The 16,602-nt window shown below is 38.2% G+C and overlaps 1 non-coding gene across 1 annotated transcript; it reads left to right on the top strand.

Annotated features, from left to right (window-relative positions):
* The first annotated feature begins 480 nt into the window (after positions 1-480).
* On the top strand, positions 481-587 carry LOC141694957 (small nucleolar RNA R71). The gene has a single exon (XR_012564234.1). It is a non-coding gene; the product is annotated as a small nucleolar RNA R71 (small nucleolar RNA).
* Positions 588-16,602: the final 16,015 nt, after the last annotated feature.

Here is a 16,602-nt window from a genome sequence, read left to right on the forward strand (position 1 = left end):
TGCTGATATGGTGGTTGAATAGCATTCTGATTATTCCCCCAGCTGAAATTTGGATGATTTCTGTTATTAGGATGATAGGTCGCTGGCACAGGCTGCTGTTGTCGCTGATAATTATTCACATACTGAACAGATTCTTTGACAAGAGAACACTGATCCGTAGCATGAGAACCTGCATAAAGCTCACAAACCATAGCTATTTGATTAACTCCATATGTAGCCAGAGAATCAACCTTCATTGATAGCGCTTGGAGCTGGGCTGCAATAGCGGTGGCTGCATCAACTTCCAGAATACCTGCTACCTTGCCTGACGTCATCCTCTGAGTTGGGTTTTGATGCTCATTTGCAGCCATCGTCTCTATAAGATTATACGCCTCAGTATAGCTTTTAGCCCATAAGGCTCCTCCAGCTGCTGCTTCGAGCATGGGCCGAGATTGGGCCCCCAAACCATTATAGAAACCAGTGATCACCATCCAATCCGGCATTCCATGATGTGGACATTTTCTCAACATTTCCTTGTAGCGTTCCCAAGCCTCGCACATAGATTCTGTAGGTTGCTGTGCAAACTGAGTAAGAGCACTCCTCATAGCAGCAGTCTTTGCCATTGGATAAAACTTCACCAGAAACTTTTGCGCAAGATCTTGCCACGTAGTGATGGACCCAGCTGGTTCAGAATGTAACCAGTCTTTAGCCTTATCCCTCAGTGAGAATGGGAAAAGCCTCAACTTGATAGCCTCATCAGTCACGCCATTATACTTAAAAGTGCTGCAGATCTCGACAAAATTCCTTATGTGCATGTTGGGGTCTTCAGTTGCCGCTCCTCCAAAAGAAACAGAATTCTGCACCATCTGAATAGTGCCCGGCTTGATTTCAAAGGTGTTAGCTTGAATAGCCGGATGAAGGATGCTTGACTGAATGTCATCAATTTTAGGCCGAGAAAAATCCATAAGAGCTGGATCAGCTTGAACAATACGATCTCCCATGTTTACTGGTTCTTTCTGCTCAGTTTCTGAATCCGAATCCTCAAAATCTAACTTCTCCGGAATAGCAAGAACTTTGTCTCTCTCCTCAGCTGTATCTAAAGTCCTCTTGCGAGCACGAGAACGAGTTTACATAAACGCTTGCTAAAGTACCTGAAACACAACCGAAAAGAGTAAGTAACTACTACGTCCTAATCACTGAGTCCTAATGACCAATGATGGTAAGTACATAAACTAAACAAATACGCCGAGTCCCCGGTAGCGGCGCCAAAAACATGTTAGGGCGCAAACACGCGCTAATATTCACGCAAGTATACGCGTTTGCAAGTAATATAGAATATTTTCTAGTTCGTTCCCTCAGAGACTCAGACTAAATTATTTACTAATTAAACTCACTCACCAATGTATGATTACTTCTCAATGTTAAGATAATAACACTTAAAATTGTTGATTAAATATTAACTATAATTAACTACTTAATTAACCACTTAACTAACACTTCAATTTATCAATAATAAAACACTCATGAGATCACAACTTCATTATTACTTCCTTCTATAGCCATTGTTATTACCTTTAGCATGTGACAGTTATGATATTAATCGAATAACACGAAACTGATAAAAGCCAACTTTCATTGTACTAATACCATTCTACCAAGCATCCACAATTAAGATAGAAGTTGAATAGTCATCAATTATGTTGAGTTCCTATATGTCTACAGAAATTGACAACACAATGATTTAAGCTCAAGTTATTCCTTTTGATTACATAGGGTAAATAAAACTGTTAGAGTTACCCACTAATCATGCTCAACGTACATCAACCTATGCTAGCATGGCAAGTTCTAAATCTCAAGATCCACCGTCGCTTCACAAGAGATTAACACCCTATCTTATATGTTCGCGACGCACATAAGACGATTACGCACAACCAATACTAGATATCATGCAATCATCACACACTAAAGTATTAAACAATTAACTAAAGAATTCCATAATAAATCCGTTGCAACCCCATGATCACGATTAGCCCATAATAGAACTTATCGCCATCATGGGTTCATATGAAATCATGACAAACAAACACAAGAAAATAATAACTAAACTAATTATATTAAAACAGAGTACGTCACAAGAGTAAATAAGTCAAAGCAAGAAAACTAGCATCCAACGTTACAACGAAACAAGAATCACAAGAAAATATGCTTCCTCTTCGTTGCGGTGTGCTAAATCGGTCTTCTTCCTTATCTCCTTCGCTTCTTGCATAAAACACAATCTAAAACATAATCCCCAATACTCTCTGTGAAAACGTCTCAAATCTACCTATATAATAGTCCCATAAAACTCAGATTACATAGAAGTTGGAAGCCAAACAGAAGTAGAAGTAGCGGGCGCGCAGGTTGCTGCGCGGCCGCTCAGCATTGCTGCGCGGGCGCGCAGGCCTCCACTGGAAAAAATCCAGGTTTGCTCCGTTTCTTCGCCGTAATCTGCCCATTCCTTTCCTCTCGCAATGGTGAACACATGCCAAGGCTTATTCTTGATGATTCCTCCCCCGAAATGCAACTAATACCCTGAAATGCATAAACACTAGAAAAACGCATCAAATACACAAAATACTTGATTTCAAGACACCAATTTGAGCCATTTTAAGACGTTCTAAGTGGTATAAAATGCCACTTATCAACAAGGAACCAGGGCAATGATTAATTATCAGAAGAAGAAAATAGTAATATCTACGGAAGCTAATATTTGGATGAGTATCCAAGGGCCTAAGCAAGAATATAAGGCGTAACTAGCGCATGTAAGGGATATTAAGAAGGAAGCACCTAAGTTGGAAGAGATGCAGATAGCAAGTGAAGTCCTAAAGATTTTATCGAATGACTTACCAGGATTACCTCGGAGCATGAGATAGAATTTTTCATTGGACACTGTACACAGTCGAGTCAGTGTCGGAAGCTTCGTATCGTATGGCCGGTAGGAATCAAGTAGTTAGTTAAGGAAACTCAAAGATTGTGGGATGGTGGAATAATGAGACAAGGTGTATTCCATGTTGTGCACTAATGTGGTTTATAGAAAAGAAGAAAAGGATGAATGTATGCAGTTACGTACTGATTATCAGAAGTTTGAAAAGTTGACGAATGGGAATAGATAACCCCTGCATAGAATTAATTATTTATAGGATTCAATTAAAGAAGCGTATTGGTTCTTGAAGGTTGACCCAGAGCAGGTTATCGTCAGTTAAGGATGAAGCATGAGGTCATACTAAAGACCTTGTTCAGAATAAGATATAGACATTACGAGTTTTTGGTCATGTTATTTGGATTGACAAATTCACCAGTCGTCTATAGGATTATATGGACGTAGTGTATAAGGAGTGCTCGGGTAAGTTGTAATTGTATTTATTGATAACATCCTCGTCCCTTCAGGACTAGGGAAGATCAAACTGAACAACTGAAGATTTCCCTACAAAAAGGTTGAAAAAGCAGCAATGGTATGCTAAATTTCAAAGTATAAATTCTAAATTGAAATTATTGAAGGATTACGATTGTTCTATTAATTATATCATGGACAAGCCAATATAATGTCAAATGCCTGGAGTTGAAAAGAAAATTGAATATTATTGAGATTATTGAATAATTAGCAGAAGAATGGAAGAAGTTAGAAATTGAAGTTCAAGTACCTGGAGGAGTAATTATATAAGATCACTTCTCATTTGGAATGAATGGGAGGAATCAAGAAGTGTTAAGAAGAAATTATGAATCAAGAATTGGATAGTTTGAATGGAAAGGAAAGTTGCACCCAAAAGGACAGTAGAGGTATGTTTGGATTTTTCCGCTAGAGCACGAAATTCAATGTGACTAAGCTAAAGAGTAAAATATAAAGAGAAGCCCACAATTCCAGAATTTTATTCACCTGGAAGCACTTGGGCGTATCAAAACATGACAGATAACTTTTGGCTAATTGTTGATAAGTTGACGTCGTCCGCATGTTTCCTTCCAATTAATGAAAGATACCCTTGGATAAGCTAGTGAGGCTGTATTTGAATGAAATTATGGTGAAGCATGGAGTCCATGTTTTAGTTGTGACAGATTGAGACCCGAGGTTTAACTTGAGGTGTGGGACGAAGTTCCCGGAATGCTTGGGGGATTGAGTAAAATATGAGTACCACTTACCATCCCCAGACAAATGGTAAAGGTGAGAGGACGATTCAGATAAGGGAAGTTGTTATGCTAGTGTGGGAATGATACCCTACGAAGCTTTGTTTGGATGTAAGCATAGAACCCCACTTTATGAAATAAGATAAGAGAAAAGAAGTTGTTAAGTCTTAAGTTAGTGCCGAAAACTGAAGACGTGGTGGTGTTGATTCAGACAAAGAACGCGGACTTGTATCGAAAGAGTTTGAAGGATAGAAATAGGATCAATGGTATTATTAAAGGTGTTACCTTGAAAATGGTTGATTAGGTTCGAGCCAAAGGGCAGTTGAGTCCTAGATATAGTGGACCGTTTAGGATACTGAGAAATCAGGTAAGATCGCCTATGATTTAGCGTTGTTTCCATAGCTGCAGCATACTCGTAGCATGTTTTAATGTCTTTATGCCAAAGGAATATATTTTCGATTGGAGTCAAGACATTATGTACGAATCAATCTAAATCTTAGATCGTAAAAGCGAGACCTCGGGAATAAGTCTATTCCTATAATGATTATATTTTGGATGAATCCTCTAGTAGAAGAGTCTACTTGGGAGTTGAAGTCAGATATACTTGACAAATATCCTCACTTGTTTAGTTAGATCAGATTCTGAGGACATAATCTTTTTAGGGGGAAGAATATAACAACTCGTATATTTTTATTATTTAAATGCGTAATTATGGAATTATTAAATAAAATATGTGTATAGCTTCTATCAGCTAAGTATTATTTTATTATTATCTATGTGTAATTTATGTTGTACCGGGTTGTTCGTGTAATTAATTATTGAGTAGTACTGAATTGTTTTCACTTTAAAAATAAATTTAATTCAAATTTATTTGCATAAATACTTGGATTGTCTCATATTGTTTTTATGGTTTTATAATTATAATAATTTTTTTTGGGATTTTATAAAATTTAGAAATCAATATTTCATCAATTATTTAGTCCTACATGATTTTCTGATTGCATTTATTGTAAAATCTGTATTTAATTCCAGAATTATTTAGAAATTATGAAACTCATATTTATTATATTTGGAATATTCTGAGATTTTTACAATTACTTTGGAAATTTTTAGGATAAGTTTTACCCGCGTGTTGATTTGTTTAATTGATAAAAGCGGGTATAAATTGTGTTTCAGAAATTATTTTAAAATTATGAAATTTATGTTTTTATAAACTTCACGATATTTGTACCCTTTTAAGTCTATTTTCATGATTTTATGAATTTGTTTTATGTGCAACTCGGTTCGTTAATTTGTCAAATACGGGTACAAGTTTCGGTTTAGGAATGTTTTAAAAAATTTGGAAAAATTTATTTATTAGATTTTAAATACTTTGAGCATTTGAAAATTTATTTTAATAATTTCTGAATTTTATTTGTATACACTATGATCCGGTTTATGATAGCGCGTGGAATAGAAGTCAGGAATACGAGTCATTTGGGCTGCAAATTATAACAGAAAATACGAAACAAAAAGGGGATAAACACAAACAGCCTTATCTCTTCTTCATTTCTATCTCTCGATCACTGCAATCTCTCAATATCTCTGCTATTCTTCCTTTCTCCCTCTCTTATCTCCCATTTCTCCCCTCTCCTCTCTACCATCTGTTTCTTGTTTTATTCTTCTCGGCTTTTGCTGGTAAGTCGTCGCTGCTCTGATTTTCCAACGACCTCACCGCCCGTTCCTTCCCGTACTGTGTTGTTTTCCGGTGTTTGGGTGCGCGTGTGTCTGTGCTAAGTGTGCGTGTGTATATATCAGTGTGTGGATGTTGCTGTTGTGTGTGTGTATGAGTTGGTTCATTTAATTGCTATGGTTTGCTACCGCCTTTCGCCGGATTCCGGCGAGATGGTGGTGGCTTCAGGATGTGTACACGTAGCGCGTGTATGTGCACCTGTGATGCAGCAGTTCTATTATTCCCGTACCTTTGTTGTGATGTTTCGATTTAGTACTCGGTTTATCCGAATACTCTGAAAGGGTTCGAATTATTTGTTGTTATATTCGTATACGATTCAAATAATTTTCTGTGATTTAACGAATTGTGTGAATGATATAAATATCTGGATTTAAAAATTATGGTGAAATTTCGATAGGAAACCCAAAAGGGTACCTTCGAAATTATGACGTCGTCGGCAATGAACTCGTTGAGTCGATGGATTATTGGCAATAATGATTCTTGAGCCAAATAATAATTTATAAATTTATGTTATAATTTTCAAAATAAAAAGGTCGTAGTTAAATAATACGTTTCAGGGTTATTTGGATTGTGAAGTTGGATTGATTGTTGGTTGGGATTGATGAATTGGACTGTGTTGTGGTTGTTTCTGTGATTTGACGTCGAATTGTTCGACGGGTAGTCCGATAAATAAAGGAGACGCTACCCGATTTTCTGAAACGTATCCTGTAAAATATCGGATATAGCAGTCAAATATATATTATATATAATTATAAACAAAATATTTTTGTATATTATAGCTATCAATTTGTCTTCTAAAGCGTCGAGTATATGTGTTTTCCGAAAATGAATATCGAGTCGAGTCTTGAGTACGTGAACCCTGATTGCTCTGTGTATTATAATAGTATACATAAGTACAAGTCAGGATTGGATATCGAATGGGTAGGTTTGTTATTGAGGATATGTCAAGTATACCTAGACGTCTAACATAGAGTATTTCGACTCATGTAGGTTTTAGTCGGAAGACCTGAAAGTTGACGTCGAACTAAAGTTAACCTAGTGATCAGTCGACGAGCTCAACGAGGTTCCAAGCAAAGGACCTGAGTGTTGAAGTCGAATTTGGGATAGTTTAATAGTAAGTCGATAAAGTCAAGCGTCCAAGTTAGTCCAAGGTTAAGCAGTAGCAGTTGTAAAGCTCTACAAGGCAAGTACCCCTGACCATACTCTTATGGTTCAGCATATATGAATAGCTGTTATTTTATTCTCGTAATGGAACAGAAAATTTTAAGTTACGTATCCCCTGTATTTAGAAATGTTGTTTAAAATTATGTTTTGGGGAAAAGTAACTTCTGAAAGCACCTATCTCTAAACGTGATTAAAATGAAAAGAAGTTTTGAATAGTGTGCTGTGACAGAATGGTTTTAAAAAGAGAAAGGTGATAGTGATTTTGGAAACTGGATAAAGAGAATGTTTTGATCCACCTATGTCGTGGAAGATTTTGATCCACCTACGTCGTGGAATTTTTTGAAAGAAGTAAAAAGGGAATTCAGTTGATCTATTGGAATTGCGTAGGCGTAAGTGGCTAGTTTGGTTGGGCGCTCTGTTTAACCGATTAGTCAGCGTGGGGGAAAGACCTAGCTAGTCTTTTCCCAAGTTCTGGAACACATTCTTTATCCTGGTTGGCCATTAGTCGCTATTCGGTGAGGATCGACTGATCAGCTATCTTCACCCGTTGAACGTCCAATAGATTTTTTGATTCAGTTTTGAAATTTGTTTAACAAATCAACTTGTTTGAGATATATGATTTGAAAATTAAATAGCATGCTAAGATTTAACTCTGGTATTTATACACAGCACAATAATATTGTTGATTTTCAGAGCATGCTAGTTTTGAATATCCAGTTTATGAATGTTTACCCTGTTTTTGTGAACGAGTTATAATTTATGTTCCTATTACTGTTTATTTTAAATTGCTTTACTTGTTATTCATATAGTGGTAGTGCTGAGCAATTGATTGCTCACCCTTGCAGAACATTTTGTATATGTATTGCAGATGCTTAGGAGATTCTTCTGTGGTAGTCAGGGCAGAGTTCCAGTTCCTCTTGTGCCAGGTTCCTCTGAGGTAGTTGTGTCCAGACCGGATGTGGTCTGTTGAGTTGTTGTATTAAGTTAGTGGTTATGATTGTATAAGGTAAATTGGGTTATGATATTTGTGTAGCCTAAACCATACTTAAACCTGGAAAAGATCTTGGTAAAGGGGTCGTAATTATATTCTATCATTGAATTGATTATATTATGTTTGTTATTGTTGTTGATGATGTCAACTCCTGACCGCGGGGTTGAGGCCGTCACATAAACAACAAAATTAAATGAGGATTTAGTAAGAAGAAGTTCACATTGAACACGACCAATATCTTTCAGAACATCCCTGCTATCATTACCAAATCATGCAAGAAAAGCGGATAATCATCGTTTTCTTTTGGAGGCCATATGGATTGACCTTAGTTCGAATAAAGATGTTATTGTAAAACTAGGTATAGACTATCGAGGTGGGAATGATTGATAAGATACCCTTATCAGGGATATATGACTTGATCTATCCATGGAAGGATGCAAGTACCTTTTTATAGGTGGAATTAAGGATAGAACATCGATAACTTAAGATGAACCCGAGGAGAATGCATAAAGGTTTGCATTTCACCCTTAATAGGGACAATATGAGTTTTGACAGTATAAATAGGAAGGATTAAGGTAACAACAACCTTTAAAGATCAGTGTAGGAATTTTTTAGAACTATCTAGACAATGGTTATAGTATTAGTAAATTTTATCTATATATGGCTTGTACCTAGGGAATACACGAGGAATGATTTAAAGATAACCCTCGAGATTTTCGGGAAGAGAGGTAATATTTAAGTTTTTTTAGGGCGGAAAATACGCGCTAATAATACACGCAAGTATACGCGTTCGCAAGTAATATAGAATACTTTCTAGTTCGTTCCCACTGAGACTCAGACTAATTATGTTCAATTAACACTCACTCACCAATGCATAATTACTTCTCAATGTCAAGACAATAACGCTTAGATTTGATTAACTAATTATTAACTACAATTAACTACGAGAATTAAGCACTTAATTGACACTTGAATTAACAATATTAAACACACATGAGATCACAACTACATTACTACTTCCTTCAATAGTTATTGTTATTACCCTTAGCATGTAACAGTGATGATATTAATCGAACAACACGAAACTGATAAAAGCCAACTTTCATTGTACTGATACTATTCTACCAAGCATCCACAATTAAGACAGAAGTTGAATATGCATCAATTATGTTGAGACCCTATATGTCTACAAAATTTGACAACATAATGATTTAAGCACAAGTTATTCCTTATGATTACACAGGGCAAATAAAACGGTTAGAGTTACCCACTAATCATGCATACACATACATGAACCTATGCTAGCATGGCAAGTTCTAAACCTCAAGATCCACTGTCGTTTCACAAGAGATTAACACCCTATCTTATATGTTCGCGATGCACATAAGACGAATTAGCACAACCAATACTAGATATCATACAATCATCACACACTAAGGTATTAAACAACTAACTAAAGAATTCCATAGTAAATCCGCTACGACCCCATGATCACGATTAGCCCTTGATAGAACTCATCGTCACTATGGGTTAATATGAAAACATGATAATAACACACGAGAATAATTAAATAAACTACTTATATTAAACCAGAGTACGTCATAAGAGTAAATAGGTTCAAATTAAAGAAAACTAACATCCACTGTTACAACGAAATAAAGAATCACAAGAAGCTATGCTTCCTCTTTGTTACGGTGTGCTAAAACGGTCTTCTTCCTTATCTCCTTGCTCCTCGATTGATACTACGATTCAACACATGTGAAACGTCTCTCAAAACTACTTACAGGAGTCCCACAAAACCCAGCTATCTCAGAAGTTGGAAGCTCAACAGAATTAGGAGTCTAAAAATATTAATTTTAATTTACGTCCCTGAGCGGGCGCTCAGCTTCCTGAGCGGTCGCTCAGCAGAGCTGAGCGGGCGCTCAGAACCTTTCTGGAAAAATCTCTATTTTGCTCCCGTTCCTTGCTGCATTCTTCTCCTATCTTCCCACTTGCAATGCCAAACATATGCCAAGGCTTATTCTTGATGAAATATCTCCACAAATGCAAGCAATACCCTGAAATGCACAAATACTAGAAAAACGCATCAAATACACAAAATAATTGATTTCAAACATCAATTTAAGCTATTATAAGACGTTCTAAGTGGTATAAAATGCCACTTATCACATCCCCAAACTTAAATTGATGATTGTCCTCAAATGTCACAGACTCAAAAACAAAACAAAAATATGCATGAATGTAATCTATATGAAATGCAGCGATCCCCCTCACTACGACCAAACCAACCAACTTACGACATCCCAAAAAATGCAATTAGGCGAATAAAGATCAATCAAATCATGCAAACTAACATACTGCCAGAAATGTGGTGTGTGCGGATGCTTAACAGATATGCTTCGAAACTAGATCAATTATCATAACTCAACTATCCTCAAGGTAATCACATGATTATACGAAGAATAAATTTTAGGCACAAAATGACTTATAACACTTCAAGATTACTGGAGCTTATTACAGAATCATGCTTTTTATTTAACACATAAACAAATGCTTATTTGACCGTGTAATGAGTGAGGTCCACAAAAGACTTATACAAAGGCATCCCTTTAGCGAGCGTTAGGTTAGCGGATACCAGACTTTAAAATCCTTAGGTCACTAGGCACAAAGTCCCCTAAGAACTTAATAACTCGAATACCAAAGAGCCCACCCGTGATCAATTATGCATTAACTCTCTATTTTTTTTCTTTTCTTTCTTTTCTTTTTTTCTCTTTTTTTTACTTTCTATTTTTTTCTTCTTTTTTTTTTCTTTTTTTTTCAAATTTCTGAGCAAGTGCGTTTCACTCCATCTTGCTCAACCCTAGACTACTCGCATAAAAATACGAGTCGACTACTAGCCATTTGACGCCTAGCCACAATTAGCAATGAATTACAATTTTTACTCCAAATTTTCTTTTCATGCCTTTTATCACTAAGAACCTATTATAAATTCTAAGAATAATCAATAAATTAACCTTGAAAACCATCAAACCATGACAACAATCTAGTCCTTAAGCATTCTCTAAGATTAGCGAAATTACAAGTGTTTCTAGCATGCACGTCAACCTACATGACTCAACGTCACTTTAACGTTATCACTAAACTCGCATCAACAGCACAAATTAATTGGTAAAGCAACGCAAAAGGGATCATGGTAGGATCATGGTATATGCATGAGCTAAATGACATAATAAATAAAGCTATAAAATAAAATAATAAAAAAACTATATGACAAAAATATGCAATTATATGAACTAAACTATCATGAATATGCAACTATATGACACACACACAAAATATTCCTTAACTACCACCCCCAAACTTAAAATCTTCACCGTCCCCAGTGAAGGTAGTCGAAAGGAACACAGGGTGAGCTCCTGAGCAAACCTGCTCTGCATCTCGTACATAGCATCCATCCTCCTCGACAGCCTCCTATATTGGGCATCAGCCATCCCAGCACCCTTCTGAGCTCTAGAAGAGCCTGCCTCATCATGCCCCGGTCTCGCCATGGTAGCACCAGCTGGTGGACGCCCTCCTGGAAGATGATAACCCAGCCCATGCTCCTCGGGCTCTCCATCAGTCCACTCCTGCATCGTACTCAGAGTCTCGGAATCAATAGGAGCGGCCGACAGCTGCAACTGCTCATGAGAAGGCCACTGAACTCCCACTGCTCGGAAAAGCTTTGTAACAGTAGATGCATAAGGGATGTTCATGTGCTTCGCTCCCCTGAAAAACTTCAGAATTCCTTGGTAGATGAACTCACCAAGGTCCACATAGTACTCCTCATTCAAAATACCCCATAACAACTATGCTCGCTAAATGTAATCTCATGTGCATATGAAGTAGGCAGAATATTAGCATAAATAAAGTCATTACATGCACAGGCATACCTATTCATCGCAATCACCGGAAAATGACGATACTCGTTAGTTCCAGTCTTGAACGTCCAAACCATGCCCGACCTACAGAGAGTAGCACAAATTAAATCCAAGTCAAAATCTTCAGCAGTCTTCTTGTTCCAATTCTCCTCCGTGGGCTTCCTCTGTCGCTGCCCAATCACACGGCGAATCGCCGCAGGTCGATAATCCACCGTCAACCCATGCACAACAGAAAACCCATTCTTTTCAGCCTTTGCGTTCACATAGAACTCGCGAACCACGCTCATCAGAACTGCCTCTGGTGACTCATAGAAAGAAATCCAACCTTTTTCAGCAATCATCGGCAACAACTCACCATCCTTACCCGATGGTAAGAATCCCCTCTCCTTCAAAATCGGCTTACCCAGAAGCCTAGTATACTCCTCCTCAGCATCCCTATCAAACAAACGAGGTCTCGCAGCAGTACCCCTCGAAGAATCAGCAGTAGGAACAATGATGCTGCTATCAATCGTCCTAGATATCTTGGGTGCCATTAAAACTGAGAAAAAGTGCTTAAGATTTGTGTTTTTGAATATGGGAGAGAGTTTAAGGTTTGAAAGTGTAAGGGGGAGTATATGGAATAGTTGTATGTATATATAGGGTAAAGATTAGGGTTAAAATTTGATTAGGAGTGGGGTTGAGGGTTAAAAACATGGGTTTATAGGAAATAAGCTCGTGGGTTGTGGGTTTGTGTTTGTGTTTTTGTATTTTCTGATTTTTTTTGGATTTTAATTAAGCTTAAAAAAAATTCAGGCAGTCGGGCCCTGAGCGGTCGCTCAGCAAAGCTGAGTTGCTGAGCGGGCGCTCAGGTACCTTCTGGAAAAAAAATTTCTTGGCCTGGTTTTTCAGATTTTTTTAGTGGTTTCAGATAGGTTACTAACTTCTAAGGGTTCCTATAACAACAAATCCTGGGTTGCCTCCCAAGAAGCGCTTCTTTTTTGTCATTAGCTTGACGCAAGGTACTTTGCTCAAGTTGACAATAAAACGGCACTAACCACTTCCCGGTTTTCCGTGTCCCCATAGTAATGCTTCAAACGCTGACCATTAACCTTGAATGTTTGGCCCGGATAATTCTCAAAAATCTCCACCGCTCCATGTGGGAACACAGTTTTGACAATAAAAGGTCCAGACCACCTTGATTTCAACTTTCCAAGAAAAAGTCGGAGACGAGAGTTGAATAAAAGAACTTGCTACCCCGGCACAAATGACTTAGGATATAGCTTCCTATCATGCCACTTTTTCACTTTTTTCTTTGTACATTTTGTTATTCTCGTATGCTTGGAGTCGAAATTCATCAAGTTCATTTAGCTGAAGCATTCGCTTCTTTCCAGCTGCATCTAGATCAAGGTTCAACTTCTTCAACGCCCAATAGGCTTTATGCTCAAGCTCCGCAGGTAAATGACATCCCTTACCATAAACAAGTTGAAATGGGGACATCCCAAGTGGAGTCTTGTATGCTGTTCTGTAAGTCCAAACAGCTTCATCGAGCTTTAAAGGCCAATCCTTCCTTGATGGACAAACAACTTTCTCTAGAATGCGCTTGATCTCTCTATTAGACACTTCCACTTGACCATTCGTTTGCGGGTGATAGGCAGTAGCAATATGATGATTCACATTATAGCGCTGCATCATAGAAGTAAACTTACGATTGCAGAAATGCGACCCCTCATCACTTATGATTACTCGTGGCATTCCAGACCTTGTGAAAATCTGCTTATGAAGAAAATTCAACACTACCTTTACATCATTCGTCAGTAGAGCCTTGACTTCTACCCATTTTGAGACATAATCGACTGCTAGCAAGATGTACTGATTATTGCAGGAGAGACAAATGGCCCCATGAAATCGATTCCCCAAACATCAAAGACCTCGACTTCAAGCATCACATTTAACGACATCTCATCCTTCCTCATAAGATTCCCCACTCTTTGGCAGCGATCACACCTTAAAACGAACTGATGAGCATCCTTAAACAAAGTAGGCCATAAAAAACCTGCTTGCAGAATACGAGCTACCGTCTTCTCACCACCATAATGTCCTCCATAAACTGTGGAGTGGCAGTCTCGTAATATCCCCTCCGTCTCATAGAATGGGATACATCTCCTGATGATCTGGTCAGCTCCTTGTCTATACAAATACGATTCATCCCACATATACCACTTCACCTCATGCAAAAACTTCTTCTTTTGAGCTGTATTCATATTAGGAGGCATTATATTGCTGACAAGATAGTTCACAATATATGCGAACCATAGCTCTTCCTCCTGAACTGCGAACAACTGCTCATCCGGAAAAGATTCATTGATCAATGTCTTATCATGTGAAGTAGAATCGGGATTCTCCAATCTTGAGAGATGGTCAGCTACTTGATTCTCATTACCTTTTCGATCCTTGATCTCTAACTCAAATTCCTGTAGCAAGAGCACCAAACGAATAAGTCTAAGCTTCGAATCCTTCTTGGAAACCAAATAGCGAATTACCGCATGATCAGTGAACACTGTCACCTTTGTCCCAAGCAAATAAGATCAAAAATTTTTCGAAACCAAAGACTATAGCCAAGAGCTCCTTCTCAGTAGTGGTGTAGTTTATTTGAGCTCCATTTAAAGTCTTACTAGCATAGTAGACAACATGAAAGAGATTATTCTTGCGCTGCCCAAGAACTGCTCCCACCACATAATCACTCGCATCACACATCATCTCAAAAGGCTCTGTCCAATCAGGTGCCGTAATAACTGGTGCAGTTATCAAACTCTTCTTAAGAGTCTCGAATGCCGTCAAGCATTCATCATCGAATTTGAAAGGCACATCCTTCTCGAGCAAGTTGCACAACGGCTTTGATATCTTCGAGAAGTCCTTGATGAAACGCCGATAAAAACCCGCATGACCAAGAAAACTACGGATTCCTTTCACAAAAATAGGTGGTGGAAGATTTTCAATGACTCCCACCTTGGCTTTGTCCACCTCAAGACCCTTGGTAGATACCTTATGCCCAAGAATAATGCCTTCACGCACCATAAAGTGACATTTTTCCCAATTGAGCACCAAATTAGTTTCCACACACATTTTGAGCATCGCACAAAGATTATTCAAACATTCATCATACGAATGTCCAAAGACGGAGAAGTCATCCATGAACACCTCGACATTATTTTCAATCATATCAGAGAATATAGCCATCATACATCTCTGAAAAGTGGCCGGTGCGCCACATAAGCCAAACAAAACTCTGTGAAAAGCAAATGTGCCAAATGGACAAGTGAAGGTAGTCTTTTCTTGATCCTCTGGTGTAATACATATCTGATTATATTCCGAATAGCCATCCAGAAGACAATAATACTCATGACCGGCTAACCTGTCAAGCATCTGATCAATAAATGGAAGAGGGAAGTGATCCTTCCTCGTGGCCTTGTTCAACTTTCTGTAGTCCATGCATACCCTCCATTTTGTGACTGTTCGAGTGGGGATGAGCTCGTTTTTCTGATTTGCTACCACAGTAATACCTCTTTTCTTAGGTACACATTGCACGGGGCTCACCCAAGGACTGTCAGAAATAGGATATATGATTCCTGCATCTAGCCACTTCAGAATTTCTTTCTTCACCACTTAGTTCATGGGAAAAATATTGGCTTACTACCTTCCTCTAGCAGAATTTTATGCATGCAGTACGAAGGGTTGATCCCCTTTATGTCTACTATAGTCCATCCGATAGCCGATTTGAATTCTCTCAAGATCCTCAAGAGCTTGTCCTCCTCACTACCTGAAAGGTCAGATGCAATAATAACAGTTAAAGTAGATGCATCACCTAAAAAAGCATACCTCAAGTGTTCAGGCAATGGTTTAAGCTCCAAGGTAGGTTTTTCCTCAATAGATGGTTTAGGCCTTCCTTCAGAGAAAGGTATATTGATGTGAAGTTTCTTGAACACCTCCAGAAACTTACAGAACTGCTTATCCAGCTTCTGTTGTTGCAATCTTTTAGGGAAAGGTGGTGGAGGATAGAGCTGTTTCTCCCCTATATTACCCTCAGGCAGAGTGTGTTCAACAGTAGTCTTCCTTGGTTCTGCCGCTTTCTCCTTTTGCTTCTCTTCTTCATCACCAACTTCAGCTTCTCCTTCTTTTGCTTTTTCAGCATCATCAACTTTTCCAGACCTTAAGGTAATAGCCTTGACTTGCTCCTTAGCTTCCTTTCTGCCTGGCACTTCAGTATCACTGGGAAGTGTGCCAGGTTGACGATTGAACACTGCATTGGCTATTTGACCGATTTGATTTTCCAAGGTCTTAATAGAAACAGCCTGACTTTTGCACAACAGCTCGAGTTCCTCAAAATCAGCACTAGAAGGTGGAGCAGCACCTCCTTGTTGAGGATATGATTGCCTTGGAGCATAATATCGTGGTTGCTGGAATCCAGGTGGATTAAACTATTTACTTACGCCTTGCTGATATGGTTGTTGAATAGCATTTTGATTATTGCTCCAGCTGAAATTTGGATGATTTATATTGTTAGGATGATAAGTAGCTGGCACAGGCTGCTGCGGTCACTGATAATTGTTCACATACTGAACATATTCATTAACAAGAGAACACTAATCCGTAGCATGAGAACTTGTACAAAGTTCACAGACCAT

The sequence above is a fragment of the Apium graveolens genome, chromosome 10, assembly GCF_009905375.1.
Source record: "Apium graveolens cultivar Ventura chromosome 10, ASM990537v1, whole genome shotgun sequence".
Classification (NCBI taxonomy): domain Eukaryota; kingdom Viridiplantae; phylum Streptophyta; class Magnoliopsida; order Apiales; family Apiaceae; genus Apium; species Apium graveolens.